General features: G+C 42.9%; 1 protein-coding gene across 50 annotated transcripts in view; it reads left to right on the forward strand.

Moving 5' to 3' along the window:
- Positions 1–19,085, forward strand: part of MICAL3 (microtubule associated monooxygenase, calponin and LIM domain containing 3) — a 197,538-nt gene that overhangs the window by 56,803 nt on the left and 121,650 nt on the right. For 4 of the 50 annotated variants that reach the window (XM_083460871.1, XM_083460895.1, XM_083460861.1 and 1 more), the window contains exon 1: positions 12,864–13,167. The exons of 44 other annotated variants lie outside the window; for them this stretch is intronic. The gene's annotated coding sequence lies outside the window, so the exon portion shown is untranslated. Of the gene's footprint in view, positions 1–12,861; positions 13,168–19,085 lie in introns of those variants that run through there. 2 more of the 50 variants (XM_083460850.1, XM_083460857.1) reach the window with 1 other exon arrangement.

The raw sequence follows: 19,085 nt of genomic DNA on the forward strand, positions 1-19,085 counted from the left end.
TTGCTCTCTAAAATCAGACATTACTTTCACTTACTTTCCAGAACAGTAACTGGGTTGCTCTCCTGCACTAAAAATAAAAATTTAAACCCTCTGTATACTTATGTGAGAGTAATCCTATCAAGCACAGTTGAGATTACTTGTGAGTTGAACTTCATAGGATTGAGAGTTCTGCTCTGAGGCAGCTGTGATGAAAATTGAAACAGGGGGTGATCTTTATTCCGGATTAGTCAATGCAGATCGGTTTTGTCTCCGACTCCGCTCACCATTGACTCTCCTCACTACTAGCATGCGGCTCATGACAGATTACTCACGAGGGCACGCAGGACTCAATAGAGGAAGGATTGCCCATCCCTAGTTTGCATCCTAAAACTTGTTGGGAACATAATCACAGCCCAACAAAGTATTTCTTAATAGGAAGTTCTTAACCCAGAAGCCTCCCTGGGCAAGGAATTATACGAGCAGATTTGTAGAACAGTATCTCTGTTAAGATAAGACAGGCATCCACCCTCTGTACTTTGTGGAAACAATTGAAGACATTTTTGTTTTTTCAAGCTTTTCCAGCTGTGTGGAAAGGTCTCTGCCTTAGGTGTTTATTTTTGTATTGTTTTAAAACCTATAATTAGATTTTTGTACTATGAAAAAAAGTTTTTAGTGTTTTTAGTGTATGTTTGTAAATCACCTTGAGGCTCACGTGAAAGGTGATTCCTAAATTAAGATAATAAATAACAAATACAAGTAACAGACAGTGCCACAACTGTGCATCTATAAGTATCTATTGAATTCTAGTGCTGGGGGTACCCAAAGCAGGTACCCGGCTTAAGGTACAGTGAGAGAGCTGGAAGCAAAAGGACTATTTTTTCAAGGAAGAGGTAGTGACTGGAATATTTACCCTTAACTTTGGGTTCTCGTAATGATGCCACATGGCTTTTTATGCCCTTTGCCAGAAGTATACGGCTAAAACTGACTTCCCAACAGCTGTTTCGGTAGCTAAGCTGACACCCCCCCTTTTCCATTCCATCACAGTAGGTGGTAAAGCAGCCTTTTGCAGTAAAACCGCATGGTCTGAAATCTGCTGTCTGTATATAAGAGTTCAGTTAGTTCTCTTTAACAGCATTCCCCTCCCCACCCTAATCTAATAGATGCATTTAGAGGCCAAACTGGAAACGACATAGTAAGCAAACACATCAGTTCTCACTCCCCATTGCTTTGCCCAGGACCACAGTTGGCTTGGACAGAAATGACTCCTTCTATATTTATCTTGGGTAGTAGGGGCTTATAAATGGGAGGGGGGAATTCTTGGCAGGAAGAACAGCCCTATCCCCCAGCCCACCCGTAACAGGGCTGTGTATTGTTGTCTGCTTATTCCCCCTCTCTGGAAAATGATGTCACTGATGCCCTGATCAGCCCTTTATGGCTATTGTCCAAGGGTCATTAAGGAGGCAGGGCACACTGTTTGTTTGCATTCTCCAGCTACCTCTTTTGAGTTGAGAGTGGTGAGCTTTGACTCTTCTTAACTTAGGCAGAGATAAGACTACTACTTTCCAACTCTAACTTGCTAGACATCAAAGGCCCATTATTTAGAATCGAGATTATTATTAATTTCATTTCTATACTTCTTTATCTTCATGCTCTGATTAGTTGCTTTCCGTCTTACCAAAGAATAGAGATTGGAGGGAGCGAATTAGTTGATATCTCATTTCGAGACGTGCTTAATTTGCACTTCCTAAATCAATATGTGAACTGAAATGCAACCATTGGCATCTATCTGTCTCGGGAGACAATGGAGGAATGCACTTTTGCGGGCTAACACTACTGTGACTTTAGAGATGGATGCAGGAGAGACATGTTTTGTTGCAGCTGGGGCTGATGAAATTTTCACATGTCTGAATTTTGCAATGCCATTCTTCAGCCATGTGTACAAACGTGAACTTAACTAGAGTAAAATCATCTTCAAATGGCATACATTGGTGAAAGCAACATTAGGGGAAATGTCTTGTGAAAAATGTATATAAGGCAAAAAATGTGTTCAAATATGTATATTAGAAGAAATTGACACTAAAAATGTCCATGAGGACTTAAGAAGAAAATCACAGACTGATGTGGAAAAGCAAACATAATATTGGAAGAAAGGGAAATGGAGATGAATCAAAATGGACAGATTCACCCATCATTAGGATAGTCAGTGGATTAATTCTTGCAGCCCTTTAAGAACTAAGTACATGAAACTCTTAACTCTTGCGGAAACTCCAGTTTACTGTGAGCTGTACAGTGGTACCTCGGGATGCGAACGGGATCCGTTCCGGAGTCACGTTCGCATCCTGAATAGAATGTAAGACGCGATGGCGCGTCTGTGCATGCACGGGTCGTGTTTTGCCGCTTCCGCGCATGCGTGTGACGTCATTTTGACCATCTGCCCATGCACGAGGCGCGAAACCCGGAAGTAACGCGCTCCGTTACTTCCGGGTTGCCACGGAGCGCAACCCGAAAGCGCTCAACCTGAAGCACATTCAACCCAAGGTATGACTGTATTCGTCATTTGGGTAATTCTCTTTAACCCTTTTTGATTGTTCCATCATTTTGAGAAGCTTGGGGTGGCGGCAGGGCAACACATTACCTGTATCAGCCCCTAAGTTTTGGAACTCCTTCCTCACAGAGGTGTGTCTGGCAGCATCTTCGTTCTACATCTTTGCGGGACTGCTGAAGACACACACACCTCTTTTGATGCCTGAGATGTATAATTTTTGGACATGCCTTATTTCTGCGATGGTAAGCTGTTTTAATAGTTGCAACTCAATTCTAATAATAGCCAAGGCAGGAGGAAGGGTCGAAAAAGGTTTGTGTGATTCCTTCTGTTCCCCTGTGGGTCCCTGTACTGAGAGAATAGAAGTTGTCAGAAGAATTCCCCACCCAGAAGTCTGTTACACTGGCAAAACAGCGATTGAACTCAGGGGCACCTGAATCCAAGACTCCTGCTTAGATTTCAGCCCCACCCAGGTCTGCTTTTAGATTTTATTTTATTTTAATTTACAGCATTTGGCAAGTGTAACAAAGTGGGTGTATCTGTTTACTAAACTTGTAAACATAAATATATAATTTATATAAATATAAATCTGGCTAAATTAAGCTAATTCAGAGATCTGTGTGTTGCTTTTAAAAGACAGAACAACCATATAAACTAGTAGGGAAGTAAGTGCCCTGAATATTCAATATCAACATCAGGTTTCCTTTTTTTTTCATTTTCAAGTACTGTTTGTACTTATCACTAAATAGAACTTCACATGGGGGCTGGTATGTTTTGCCTTGTAGGGCCAAGAGCGGGGGGGGGGGGCGAATTTTAATCAGAGAAAAGGTCAAAGGTCCCAAACCAAATCTCCACTTCCTGAGACTGCTATTAATAATTGAAAAAGAACTGGAGATCCGTGTTCACAGAACCCCCACATCATGCCTTTAAATCTTCATGAAACAGGTAGCTGGTCTGCTTTCCATTAATTTGTGCTATTTACAGCAATTGGAATGCAGAGCTGCGGTTAGTGGGACTTTTGTATAAAGTTGCATTATAATTTAACAGACGTTACCCTTATATTTTACTATATTTCCCCCCTGAGAGGCCTTGTCTTACTACCCGTGATTGGTATGTATAAATACATTTATAGTATATCTTCATTGTCCATTTCTAGTCTATGAACCTTCAGTTTATGGTGTGTATGTGCGCTTGTTTGTGAGCAGCCCTGCTCATCCTACCTTTTCCTATTTAAGTTAAAAGCTTCCAAAATTGGCACAAACTCTGGATACATGCCAGGGTTTTCCTCTTGTCGCTTCAAGATTTCCTCATGCAAAAGAAATGAAGCATGACCTAAATATTTCCTTTGTTTTATTCAGTAATCTGACATCGCATATCTTTTAGAGCAGGCTTCAATTATGCTTGGTTGGTCTGGACGAGGGAGAGAGCTTGCTAACTCCCTCATCGGAAGCTGAAAAGAAAACAGGAGCTGGCTGTAGAAACTCAGAGCAGATTAGATGTAAATTGCCAAGTGCAATTGAAAATCTCTGCATTTAGGAAAGAAGACCTGCTTTTAAGCTGGCCATGTTCACAAAACTTTTTGCTGGGTTCTTCTTTGCCTGTTTTTCCTCTCTCCTTTTGGACTTGACATTACTGCTTCCATGTGAAGACTTCCAAAAACTTATTCCACATGGTGGCCACTTCATGCTGATGTGTAGGATGGGTACATGAAATCAGCTCTCCACATGGATATTCCTTGTGTCCAAGCTTGGCGGTCCTTTCAGTAGAAAAGATCTTTAAGCAATATATTGTGCTTTGGTTCTAATCAGTGACCTTTCTTTTTTAACCAATACCTTATCAGCGGTGACTCTATCCAGTCTAGATCTGTTAATATGAAGACATCATACAAACAAATGTTCTTTAACACTTGCTTACTGTAGTAGTCAATCAAGGCACAATTTATTGCTTAATTTTCTTGGAAGGTCCACTGTGGGAAGGGTATGACATTTGATTATAAAGTGGCCTGGTGACAAGTTCTGCATGAACACTTTCTCCAGATTTTGAGGGGCAACTAATTGAGCAACTTTGGAGGCAGGCAGCACTTCAGTTACTGACCTATGTAGTTGTTTCTGATTCTGTAGGTTTGGTCAGAGGATGCTTACAATCACCATGCCATTCTTTTATTTGGGAACTTGTCCTCTTCCTATAATTTTTTTTTTAAAAACCCAAGTTCCTCCATTTTTGCATTAGTTGATTTAGGCACCAGCATAACCATGTGGACAGCAACATCACTGCAGCAGACTTTTTGGCATGCGTACTGGCATCATAATTCCACTACATTTCCACTATAGTTTTCTGCACAAGACTAGTAAACATGTAATGGAACTGCAAACATGCTATCTATGTATGGTGATGCTTGGTCTTTCAAGGGTAGTGTTTGTTCTGTTTACCTTTATTTGCAAAAGCCAGTGTGTTCTCCCCCTTGGCTCCCTGGCATGCTTCATAAATTACTTTTAAATCTTATTTTTCTCTACTATTCTGATTGATTTGTTGTCCTGTTTTAAAACTTTATGTAGACCTTTGCCTGTAAAGCTGCTTGCTACTATGCAGGATGCACAGATCATTTGAAAGACGAATATGGGATGTTCTTTGAAAAATAAAGATGATTGTACTTTAGCTTTTAATAGTTGCTACTGTTGCATGATTACATTGCATGATTACATTGTGTGGTTCAGGCTCTCCTTTTGCAGAACAAACCTAATTTCTGAGGCACTAATTCATATCCAGTCTTGATTGATAATCACTGAAAGAAACCATTGGTTGCTGCTGATAAAGTTGCAAAACTAGTTTTTTGCTTTGTTTCTCCCAAAACACGAAATGCTCTCTGAACATGTATAATTTGTAATTTACTACTATTTGTGTTTGTATGATTGTTTCCTCCTTTCTTATTTGTTTGTTTCATAAAACGTTCATAGTGCTTGATAGTTGTTGGTTGTTTGGGGTTTGTTTTTTTAAAAAAAATAAAAAATGCCTCAAAGTAGTTTGCAAAACAAAGTTCTGTTCCTAAGTGCTTCAGGTTGGGTTCCTGTGGTCTTGGTTATTTCCCCTGAGGATTTCAGTTCAGTTTTTGTAACAAATGTACCTCAAAATACTCCCTTTATAAACCTCCATTTATAACCAACTGAACCTATTTATAATTGTTTTACAGATTGGTGTAAGCATTTCCACATATTCCAGCAGCTGCCCACCATGCTTCCTCCCCAAGATTTGTTTATTTGTGTAGAAAAAGGCTATACTACTCTTCTGTAAAAATTCCCATGGTGGCACACATTAAAATAATAAAAACAGTAAATATATATGCCATGCTACAGGAATCAAATGGCACAAGAAGCAATTAAGATATAGTTGCAAATAAATTCACAACTTACGTTTCATGTTGAGTTGCTCTGGTAGGCTTTCTGGGTGATGGCGGTACCAAGTAACACCAAGATGAATTTTTAGGGGGAACGTCTTTCTTAATTCCCCAAATGCCCATGATATAGCATCACTCCAGGGTTAAATATGGCACCTCCCCCAGGCCCAGAAGGGTACTCATTACATTGGAGCACCTGGTTTTTTAATTTTTGATTTTTAATTAAAAAGGGGAGCTTAGGGCATGCAGGTTGGTAATGACAACAACAACAACTTATTTATTATTTGTACCCCGCCCATCTGGCTGGGTTTCCCCAGCCACTCTGGGCAGCTTCCAACAAAACACTAAAATACAATAACCTATTAAACATTAAAAGCTCCCCTAAACAGGGCTGCCTTCACATGTCTTCTAAAAGTTTGGTAGTTGTTTATCTCTTTGACATCTGGTGGGAGGACATTCCATAGGGCGGGCGCCACTACTGAGAAGGCCCTCTGCCTGGTTCCCTGTAACCTCACTTCTTGTAGTAAGGGAACCGCCAGAAGGCCCTTGGTGCTGGTCCTCAGTGTCTGGGCTGAACGATGGGGGTGGAGATGCTCCTTCAAGTATACTGGGTCCAAGGCCTTTTAGGGCTTTAAAGGTCAGCACCAACACTTTGAATTGTGCTCAGAAATGTACTGGGAGCCAATGTAGGTCTTTCAGGACCAGTGTTATATGGTCTCTGGGGCTGCTCCCAGTCACCAGTCTAGCTGCTTCATTAGTGTCAGTGGTGGTCTGTGCAGGGGGCTTGAGGGTATCTGGTGCTGATGCCAGACCTGCTAAAGCAAATGTGGAACTGACCAGGGACTGATTGAGATACTTCAGTAACCCAGTGTCAGTGTTGGTGACGGAGGCAAATGAAACTTGATCTACTCACCTGTTCCCATTTGTATCAATTTTCTTTGCACAGCAGGTTGCTATATGGCCTGGTATTTATTGGTGTAGCAGTTAAGGGGTTTACAATTTTGCAGTAAGTGCAGAAACTTTAGAAAGTCTTTGCAACAGATCAGCTCAATGGAAGAACATTGTAAGGAGGTGGAGAAAGGGAGTTGTTTACAGCTGCTTACTTCTTATCAACCAAAAAGCATCATAGATGTTTATACTTTCCAGAAGGGAAGCTGCATTAGTCTGTTTCTGCTGCTGCTGCTTAGATTTTTTAAAAGTGTGTTCTTGCTTGGATTTTCATTTTAGTACAGGCAGTTCCCTTTCTCAGTGAAATAGTTTCATTGGCATACACATAACTTGAATAAAGAGATTAATACAAACTTCTGCACAATTACTTTTTGTGTTCCTTTACTGTCCAGAATTCCCCAAATCAGTATTTTGTTATTAAGTCCCATCGGACATTCCCTGACAAGTCCATCTCAGTGTGTTTTTAGAAATTCTCTTCTCATTTGAAATGTGGAGGTGTGTGTTGAAAACTTTAAATTACTAAAGTTTGTCTCCTTGTAGGTATGTGTAGCACAACTAGTTTATTAATAGAGTTCTTTACAGCTCCCTGGTAGGAAAGGGGGAAAGGTAGAGACTAGAGGCTAAATTGTGCTTAAATGGACAGTGCATGGTCCATTCTCAGAGATTTTATTGTTTGTTTGTTCATTTCATTGCAAGTGATCAATACAGTCCTGATTCCCGAGAGGGCACTTGCTCTGTCTGAAAAACAGAGGTGAACTTCAAATGGTGCTAAAGAGTTGTCAGTTTCTGGTTATGGCTAATGTTTTCAAGTTTGCTATTGTTGGCATCCGCCTGACTCGAGAGGCAATGGAGTGCACCTCCAAGGGTGAAGTCAAACTGCTGTGTTAGCAGCACTAAAGTGGGGCACAAGCCTGGGGAGTGTGTGTCGGGGTCCTGGACTGCCCAGACAATGACCCCCCTTTCGGCCTCGCTGATGTGGTCCAAAGGAAAGCAGAGCAATATGCTTGACACCAGCTTGCTTTCAGGTGATCTTTTAATATTTGTTGCTATAAGATCAGTAACATCTATATGTTTCATTTCCGTTTCTGTTGTATAATGATTAAAAGGCACGTTATATAGATTGCTTTTACTTATCTTTTTAAAAAAGGAATGGAATCTCCCCCCCCCCCATTTGATTACTTGTGAAGATCGCTTGTAAAGATGATGGGAGCAAGTGCTTGAAACAATGGAACAAAATATACCCAGCCTTTATTGGTCTTGTAATGTTCCTATTTTTAAAGCACTCACAATCTATTACGTACAGAAATAAATTAGAGTGCTTCTGCAAATAAATAAAACAAGACTTGCCTCTTTGACTTTGGATCTGAAACTTGGTGCTTCCCTTTTGCCAATCCCCCCCCCCCCGGCCCCGGCCGTCGCACATTAACCAAGACCCCAAGAGCAACTAAGGTGTCGCTGGCCCTTTGTGCTCCACCACTTTGCACGGATCAGCCAAGGTGGTAAGAAATAACATGATGGAATTCATCATTTGCATGCCCCACACTTAATGGGGCGAAAGGGGTCTTGCCATGAGTGCATTGCCAAAGAACTGACACTAGGTAGTGGCTCCATGAATGACTTGCAGCCTGGTATACATTTGGTAGAGAAGAATTGCATATTTTCTTGAATCCCTCCTTCTTTTTTCTTCAGGCCTCTACATAATCAGTCATCAGCCGTACAGCGTGCAGGGAACTCGGTGTACAGATGAAACATTTCACTTCTGTGTTATACTGCCCACAGCATAACAAACCTTTGCCCTCGGGTATGTTTCACACTAACAAGTAGGGAATTACACTACAGCACAATCTAGTTTTGAACTATTTAAAGCACTGAAGTGTTTTGTTTTTTTTGCTTGATTGCAGAATTACTGTTTGCTCTGGTTCTTCTACCAGGAACTACTTTCTAAATTATGGGTGGACTCCCTGTTATGGCTGATGATTCTTTCGCTGTTGAGGCTAGTAACAACCCCTTCAATCTAATGGTCTGGAAGGTTACTTGAGTGCAGGAAGTCACATCTCTTACACAGACTCATTCCATGCTTAATTTCTCATTCTAAGTGATAGCCTGTGCTTGGTGATAGGGTGTGTTTTGTATTCCTGGCATAACTAGGTAAAAGAGGGCTTGGGAACCTGTGGCCCTGTTGTTGGACTCCCAACGAGGGCATCAAGGTTTCCCACCCTTGAGTTAAAAAGATCAGGTAGCAGATGATGGGGAAGATTAGGAAAACATTAGGAAGAAATTTTCAATGGCAAGAGCTTTTTGACAGTGGAGCAGTCCACCTCGGAAGGCGGTGTAGACTCTTCTTCATTGGTGGTTTTCAGACAGAGGTTGGATGGTCATCTTTTAAGGATGCTCTGTGATTTCTGCATCACAGGGGCTTGGACTAGATGATCCTTTGCCTCCCTTTCAAATCTACAATACAGTGGTACCTCGGGTTAAGTACTTAATTCGTTCCGGAGGTCTGTTCTTAACTTGAAACTGTTCTTAACTTGAAGCACCACTTTAGCCAATGGGGCCTCCTGCTGCCGCCGGAGCACGATTTCTGTTCTCATCCTGAAGCAAAGTTCTTAACCTGAAGCACTATTTCTGGGTTAGCGGAGTCTGTAACCTGAAGCGTATGTAACCCAAGGTAACACTGTACTGATTCTATGACTTCTTGAGAGAAAAAGGAGCTTCTTGTGTTCCATATCGTGTGTGTGTGTGTGTGTGTGTGTGTGTATTGCACTTTGGAAGGGAGGCGTGTAGAAAAACAGGAAACTTGCCATAAAATGGGGAATGCCTCATGCTGTCTGGACATACATTCTAGGCACTGGACTGCTTCAGTGGTTCTTGCTAGTATTATTTATTTATTTATATATTTACTTTATTACATTTCTACAGTTCTCTTCATCCAGGGATCACAGAAATGCTTGTAGTACAAAAACACAAAAATGCATAACATAGTAACAAACAACACACACACACACACACACACACACACACGCACACACACTCCAGTTTAGAAGGGCATACTGTCTTTGCCTGGCACCTCAAAATATGTAACAGGTGCCAGGCGAGTTTCCTTGAGGAGAGCACTTGACAAGCAGGAAGTTGCCACAAAGAAGACCCACACTTGTGTTGCTTTGTTCTGGACCTCTCATGGAGGTGGCTTTTGTGTTTTGCCACCGCTGCCCAAGCAACTCTGCTCAAAAGCAGAATTTCCTGATTTGTGATCATTTGAACCCGCATTATACCAAAACAGACTACTGGCCTATCTGACTTAATTTTTTCTGCTCTAATTGGCAACAGCTTGCCATGGTCTCAGGAAGAGTTTTTCCCCATGTACTTGAGATCCTTTAGTTGGAATTGCCAGGATTGAACCTGGAATCTCTTGTATGCAAAACAGTAACTCTCTTACGGTGCTGTGGGTTTTCCTAGGCTTGAGTAGGGTTGCTTGCAGTGTAGAAAGCCACAAAAGATCTCTGTATAGAAGTTCCAAAGAGTTCCAAAGAGCGGAAAAGAACAAAAGTCTCCTTTGTCTTCTGTGCCTTCTTCCATGTATTTTTACACACAAACGGTTAGTAGTACATATTTCAGCTTTACAGCATGTTTACATTTTTTAAAGGAATGACAGTGTTCTAGGTTTTTTTGTTTACTGGTACCTGTCTTTCCTTGATACCCAAGAGCTATAGCATATAAGCTTGTTAATAGTCTTGAATTGCTTTTTCACGAACCTGCCGACTCAAATCTTTTTAGAGTTCACCGTAGCCGGTTGCTTTTTCTTCTTAGTCTTCCATTGGCATTTGGGCAGGCAGGTTAGTCACTTGAAAAATGTGACATGAACCAGTCTCTAACAGATGTCACCCTAAGCTTAAAGAACTAGCCGGCACACTGAAGCACAGGCATCTTGAGCCAAATGCAGTGCTGATTAGACAACAGAGTAATCCCCTACAAAATGATTGCACAGCCAGCAAATAAAATATTGTGGTTTTACATCCACTTTTCTTCTTAAACTGCTCTTAATCACATCTTTTGAATTTGTGGCCCTGGAAGCGTGTATATCTGCTACGTTCAATCCCTTACGCTGGCTTTGCCTATGTGGACCAGATATTCTTCAGCTTCTCCAGGCGCTGTCATGTTGGAGCGCTAGTCCTGGTTCCTTACGCTGAACTTCGCTTACCTCTGATGTAATATACCTCTTTTAGGATGTGTTTGACTTCCCAATATTTAATCCAGAGGATTTAAGACCAGCCCTCAGATTTTCCTATTTGCACTAACTACCAAAGCACGTTGGCGTGGCATGCTGCCAGTTCATGCCGGCCTTTTGCTGCTCCAACTGACGCGTTGCTGAGCTGTGGCCCAACCTGGAGACAGGCTAGCGGTGGGTGTTAATGAATTGCATTCGCTTTTTCTTTTTTGACTTTCAAGAAGGAACTAAAGATAGGGGGGTACATGGTGTAATCTGGAAGCTGCCTCTCTGTGCTACATACTTTGTTCTAGCTGCCGTGAGGCATTTTGAGAGGTGGAGGGGTTTGTGTTTTGTCCATGTCAATTCATGGATCATCAGCTCGTCTGCAAGAACGACTGGTACTTTTGGCATACTGCAGCTGTGGAAGCTTATTTACTTTGGCTTTGAAAATGGTTTGGCGCAGCCTTCCTTATGCAAAACCTGCTTTGCTCAGAACAGAATCCAGTACAGCAGTTTGCTTTCATTTCCCCCTCACCATTTATTTTTTAGCAATTCCTAACTCTCGTGGTTATCAAGAAATGTTTAAAATGTGCTGGGAATGTGTATAAAGGGGAGGCTTTGGGATAAGGGTTGTTTGCCCAAGAATTCTGCTTTGTCTCCCTAGCCTAGGGTTCCTCAGTTATCCTTGCTCTGTTCTAAACGGACTTCTTATCTCCTTCCATCAACTCATGCAGTTTCTCTCCATTGTCAATTTCACGTAAAGGTGCTAAATATTGCAACTTGAACAGAGTATGTTCGTTTTAAGGCAGGGTTGAGGAACCAGATGCCCTCCAGATATCCGCTCTCAAGGTATTGTTGGGCTCCCAACTCCCATCAGCCCCAGCCAGCATGTCTAATGTCAGAGGCCATGGAAGTTGTAGTTCAGCTACACCTGCAGGACCACAGTTGCCTACCCCAAGTTTAAGCCAAATTGGTATAAAGCTAGGTTTTGTATTCTGAAAGCACATGGATCTTAAAAGGGCATTTTGAAGCTCTACTAAAGAGAAGGTTCATGGCGTGACAGTATAAGTCTGACAGGCCCATGGTGCCCTCCCCCCGCCATCTTAGCCCTCCGAAGCTCAAGGCAAGTGTACCCAGCTGCGCCCCACATCCTCTGCACAGGCCTGAAGAGGGACAAGGGTCATTGGTCATCTGGAAACTGAACTGGGCAGTTGCAAAGCTCTATCATATTTTACATTTACTAGGAAGCAGAAGTTGCTTTAAAACTCTTAGTCCACAACACTCAGATCACTTCCACCAATTCCTTTCACAGCCTCTGGAGCAACCTTTTTCAGCCTTGAGTCCCCAGATGTCGTTGGACTACAACTCCCATCATACCTGACCACTGGGGCTGCTAGCTAGGGTGATGGGAGATGTAGTCCAACATTTGGGTTGAGAAAGGCTGCTGTGGAGTGTGGCAGAATCTTGAGCACATGACTGCTGGTTACTCTGGAGGTGGTGGGTGATGCATTCCTTGAGAGGCTACATTGCCTTGGAGGACACCGCCAATCACATCCACATGTCACCAATATCACTGCCTTTTGATAAAACGGATTTCTTAGGAGGACTTTACTTGATCCATGTACTGAACTTGGTATCCTCTTTGGCTTGAGTCATTTCCACATTCTTGGTGTCTTCTGGCAAATTGCTTTACTAAATGCTAGTTCCAGCCTCAAGTGGGAGTCAGGTGTCCAACCAGAGAGGGGAGCGTGCTGCCCAGTTGCTATTTTTAAGTGCTTGAGCAGTGCACAAACGCTGTTCGCTTGGAAGATGGAAGCTCACCCCTGAAGGCAGAAGCTCCGGTCCTAATCAGCTGTTAGTGCTGCAGAATCCAGGTCATTGGTCTTTTAGAGAGCTGCTTGCTTGAGACTCTTTGCCCAGGAAACAGAAATTGCTCAGTCCCTGCCATCCTTCATGGGAAAGCAATTTGTTTAGCTTAGCTGTGCTAACAAAAGTTTTATAATCTCCTTCTGAATGGGGAATGTTGGTACAGCATCCACCTAGCAGGAGCAGGCTTTGTTTTCTGGAGCTGGTGGTTTCTCCCATCACTAAGGAGATATGGTAAGGTGTGGTTGGTTAGGGTGTGAAGCTTCTAATGGGACAGTGTGGGAAGTCTAGCTAATTTGTTTCTAATTGCTTTGCTTCATCTTCTCGTTTAAATTATGCGGTATGGCATGTTAGTTTTCGAAGAGTAATGGAAACTGGGATCGGCTGAAGTTTAGAGAACTGGTCTGGTGTAGCTTGTATTTAGGAATTCAAAACTGGAGTGAAAGGGTGTTATCTCTTCACAGAGTATGGAAATGAACAAACAAAAAACCACAGTGCCTTCAGGATCCATTTTCCAAGATCACTTAATGTAGGTTGCAGTATGAATTCTAATCCATAAGAAGTTCTTTTTTAAAAAAATAAGGAATGAAGAAATGGTAGTTTTCCAGATCAGTGCAGAATGCAAGGGTGTGATCCTTGTTGCATGCACAGCTGGGGATGCACATTTTGGCAGATGTGCTGTACTTGTTTTCCATAGATCTTGCCTTTCCGTAATTAGACTAATCAGCTGGCTTCAGGCAAATCGGTATCTGTTGACCTCAGCCCCCACCAGTTGCCGTATTGGATTAAAACAGACCAGTTGGACAGGGTTGCTGCTTTTGTTGTTACGATTAAATATATGCTCTGAGCACTCTGAAATGTTCTCTGTATGCCATCTTCAGTGAATGTAGCCACCCCATTTCAATCATGCAGTTCTAGATCCCTTGACAACGCAAGAACCAGCCGTGTCATCCTGTCCTTAGAACCTTTCTGCCCAAATTAAAAGATGTGCCCTAATTTCTGACCTGTTAGTTATGAGCACAGCTGTCTAGTTCACAGTGTGCTGGATGCAGCTGGGCTGTCTTCATCCTTCATACTCTGGTGTTGCTGTTATGCTGGCAAAATCAACAACTTGCAGATTTGTGTGTGTATGTGCTGCCGCCCTCTACTGGATGGAATCACATTCATTAAAGCATTTGGTGCCTTCCTTTCAACTCTTGACATATATATAATTTTTTAAAGTAGCATCCAGGAGTTACGCTAGAATAATGTATCTTTGAGGAGTGGGCATAAAGAAGCAACAGAATTGCTTGCAAGAGCAAAGGCTGTAATATATAGGCAATATAAGAAAATGTCAGAATCAGTCCAAGGTGACAGCAGAAAAGTTATGCTTCTTGTAGATGTAGTAGAAAAGTTCTCAGACAAGAACACCAGACCCTTGTTTCCTAATTTTCATCCCCATTAGAACAAGATTCCTGTCTAGCTTGGGTGTCGTCATGCTATTTCTTTTAAAAAGCTCCATTGTTTGGCTTACGTTGCTCTGCATTTCTGCAGTGGGTAAGCTGTGTGATAACCAGGTTTATGGGCAAAGATAAGAAAAGTGGCTTTTGGAAGCTGGTTATGTGAGTTTGCAGCATTTGACTGTAATGCTGATTTGCAGTGGAACTGAATTCAACAGTTATTTCTGCTTTGGGAATTCAGAGAGGTGGTTCTTGGGGAAGGGCCATAACTCAGTGGTAGAGCTCATTCATGTTTTGCATTCAGAAGATCCTGGGTTTGCTCCCCATGTCTTATGTCTGGGTTTTTTTTTATTTTTTGCCAATAATCAGATCTCTCTGAGATTGAAAGGAAATGAAACAGTCTATTTACAGGATGGGGATTTGTTGAATGAGCACTTGCCTGCAGTACTGTATATCAGAAAAACACATTTAAATGGCATACATTTCACTGTGTTTACATCTGTTGCTGCTCTGCCCCATGCCAAAATACAGCGGGGACATGTACAAAGTTTGAAATACGTAGAACAATATCATCCATCGTGTTCAGACAACGTCTTTGATCCAGGTGAGGATGACTTCAGCCTTGTCTGGACCACATCATATTATAGTTAGTGGCCTCTGCCAAGATGAGAATGTGAGAGAGACAGGGTCGTGCTAGGGAGTAATTGGAACAGTACTTAGCTTTTACTCTGTCGTGGTTGAAAGCTATGATTTTAAGATACCCATTGTGATTGATATACATACAGACTTCTGACTCCAGTCTAGTGTATCTATGGTGTCTAAGCCAAAGCTGTGCTGAAGCAGATTATTGGCAAGTCTTATAGGACTAGTCTGCCAGACATACCTCTGAGCATTTTCTCGTTCTCTGGTGTTGATTCTTCAGGTTTTTTAATTTCTTCTGCCCCACCTGTAATAGAACATTTCTCTCATGTATTGATTTCTATAGACACAGCAGGCGCTGCAACTCTCCACTGGTTTGACTTGACTCTCAAAGGCACATCTTTCATTGTCTCTTGAGACAGACGAGTGCCAACAACAGGTGGCTACAATAGCCGGGTAAATAAGCCCCCGCATTTACTAGCCTTCCAAAATAATTACTAGCCTGCTGAGGGCTGGCAGAGGAGGGAATAGCAGCTTGCTTGGTTTCTATATTGGCCTCAGAGGAGGAACTGTGTGTTCCATCGCTCTATCACCAGCCTGCTCATTCGTGTGTGTGATGTTCCATCTGCCTGCAGCTCTTGGTTCCTGTGGTCATCAGGCTAGTGCTTAAATACAAGTCTATAAATTCCTTATAGACACCCCCTGATAAGCTTCTTCCCCATGGGACTCGGGAAGAAGCTCCCCTTCCCCCAAGTTTGTAATTCTAATTACATAATTCTGTAATGGCATTATGCTTGAGACATTTCCCTCCCCCCTCCATTAGCAGCAGAGGGTATGTTTGCTCGAGAGGCAGCAAAATGGAAAATCGTTTCTTGAATTGTGTTTACCATATGGTGATATATATTATTTTTGCTGAGACAGTAAACCTCTATCTGAGCTGTACCATTGCAGACTTCAGGTGAGGGCTTGCATTTTGGAATTTTTCTGATAGGCCAGCATGGCTACTTATACTTCTTGTAGAATCTGAATACTTCTCTATTTGAAAAAATAAAATAAAATCCCTGCATGTAGATCAAGTGGTGGCCAACATGGTGGCCCCAGGCATTGTTGGGCTGCAACTTCCATAGTCTCTGACCGTTTGCCATGGTGCCTGGGGTGGACGAGGTTATACATTTCCCCTATTTGGCATAAGGCACCCAGATGACAGATGAGATTCAATTAAAACATTCCTAGTTTACAGCTTAGTTCTTTGCCTACTCCGCTGTTAAGAGTTTCAGACTCAGGGCCAAACCTGGCATTTGGTATACTGTTGGGTGCTGACTTTTTTTCTGTATTTATTTTTGGTTTCCTAACTGATTCCCATCTGTTCTTATAAGGCAACGTCCAGCAGCAAGAGATGTCCTAACCCTCCGGCAGATTTTTCCATTCTTTTTGGATGGATCAGTGCACTCTTTGAGCACGCTGTGGTTATGACTACTTAATACGTGACTCACTCGAGCCGCCGGTGAAAGTGAGCCCTAAAGCACAAAATACACAGGAGGGTTGGTCAAGTTCACCTGCTCTCCCCAGAACTTGACACACAGCCCAGGTTTTGATGTTCCTTCTGCATAAATGGAACAAGGCTAAGCCGGCCACACCTGTGTTGTCAGCCTGTTTTTAACTGGACATAAACTACAGGAACTTCACATAGCTTTGTGCCATCCAAGAGCTCGGGAAAGCTGCCAAATTGGCATCTTGGTTGCATCTGGGGAGGTAATGAGTTGCTGAGGAAAGACGCTCACTTTTCACTTCATTCCTCAGATTCCCTGCTTTTTTTTCAATGATGCTGGCTGGCCAAGTCACACATGCTGAAAACCACATGGGATCTTGGCTTAGAATGGAGTGGTGAACCTTTCTCTCTTGTCAAGGGCCATATTCCCATAATCTGCAGGAGGGTTGCATGCCAGTGGTCTGTGGAGCTGAAGTAAAAATGGGGCAGTGAGAGCCAAAAGTAAGTGGGGCACCCCTTCTCTCCCTGATTTCTCCAATTTCTCTGCTTTCCCCCTTTCCCCTTCTTGTTACCAACATGAAATTAAGATGAGGGATACAGGCATAGAATAACACAAACCTTTCAGTTTAGGACACTGAATTTAGGCCAGCTCTTGTGTCCTCTTAAAGTAGGAGGTGGGGGTCCTTTTGAGGAATTCTAAGTCCATAGCGAGCAATTACCAAGTCGTTAACAACCACTTTATCTGAATTTTTTTAATTCTTATTATTTTTGCTGTAGGTCACATTTTCAGCTAAACAGTTGGGCATGCTCAGACATTGCTTTTCTCCTGTGGGTGTTCCCTGTTGGGAAGTGTCCCACTTTCCCCCCAAGATCAGGTACAGAACACTGGTACCATCAGTTCTCCATGATTTTTAGATTACCGTATTTTTCGCTCTATAACACGCACCCGACCATAACACGCACGTAGTTTTTAGAGGAGGAAAATCCGTAGGCATGCCACCCGTAGGCATTTCCTCCATAACACGCACAGACATTTCCCCTTACTTTCTAGGAGGAAAAAAGTGAGTGTTATGGTGCAAAAAATACGGTAAATTGTTGTCCTGAAGTTGAGAGCCAGGATCTTTGCAAAAACAGGACTCTAGAGAGATTTCTCACCCTTAAGATTCTTAAGACATATTGACTCTGAATGCTGGCAAACTTCATGAACTGAGTGTGTGCATGCAAATAAGCTTTCTCTGCCAGGCTGCTACATTTTGCCACCCATGACTATGTGTGTGTATCTTTTAAACTGTGTGTTCCTTTTTCTACCCTAGTAATTATAGGTGGTGCATCTACCGTATTTGCTTTGTGTAATTCACAAAGCTGTCATAGAGATGGCATTGGATGTGGAAAAATATAGCCCTTCTCTTCTTGGTAACCCTGGGGCCTTGCCCTGTGCAAGTAGACACCAACTGGAAAATTTGTGTAGCTTGGCACCTACTAACACACACCACTGGATGTAAAATGACATTTCAGCAGCTATCCAAAGCAAGATGAATGATGTGGGTTAGATCCGTAGAAGGTTGACGGTGTGGATGTTTTTGCCTTGCTATGGAGCAAATGGATGGGGGCCATCCTTTTGATCCCTGCCAGCTTCTGTTAAATTACCTCACTGGAATACTATGGGCCTGTTAGGCTGCTGCTATGCCCTGGGATAGAAACAGTCCAGCCCACACTGCTAAGACCTGAGTGTTGATCCTGTTGCCTTTTAGTGGGGTTTTCACATCTTACGCAGCAGCAATCTAAGCCTGCTATGAAGTCTACTCTAAACAGGGAACCACAACCAACCTCCCTAAGAAGCATGCCTGCGTGATCTCTGTGTGTGTACTTCACATGTTTGCATTCATGCTTCACGTGCTTAGGTGTGTAAGCATGTTAGGTCTGCACCTGTGGACATAATGGGCGAAGAGACCCTCTATTCTTGAGTTCTAGGGGGGAGCAGCCCTCTGCAGTTTTGCTACAGTTGTTGGCATCTGTCTTTCGAGAGAGAGAGCGGGGTGCTCCTCTGGCACTGCTAGAGAACCACAGTGCCTTCCACGGCTGCAGAGACCGGGAACTCATAACTGCTGCCTCCCATTTTGTTTTTGCTGGAGTCCTCAGTGGAAGCCGCAATATCTTTCTCATGAGTTTGTTTTGTTGGGCTCCTAGTTCTGATTTGATACCACTTCCCCATATCTCAGCCCCATAAAGCATTTATGCAATGATCTTTTACACGTAGATCTTGATGGCTGAATTGATTAACTGCCCCCCCCTTCGAGTGGAAGAACCTGTATAGCTGTCCAGTAGAGCGGGCAGATAATAGTTTGATTGCATCCAGATGGGGTTTCCATGAAACAGTGGCGTAGCTAGCTGCTCGGTGTGCATGCCCTGCGCCTGGGGGTGGGGCAAGCCGAGGCAGGGCGTGCTGCACGGAGCCTCCAAGAAGTCTGCCCACCACTTCCCCCTCGGCTGTAGGCAGCGGGCAGACGCAAGCCCCACGCTGCAGTTTCCCTGCGCTGCAGGCCACATGGTAAGTGCTGACCCCTGTGGTGTGGCGCCCAGTGAGC

The sequence above is a fragment of the Podarcis liolepis genome (assembly GCF_965112155.1).
Source record: "Podarcis liolepis genome assembly, chromosome: 10".
Lineage (NCBI taxonomy): Eukaryota > Metazoa > Chordata > Lepidosauria > Squamata > Lacertidae > Podarcis > Podarcis liolepis.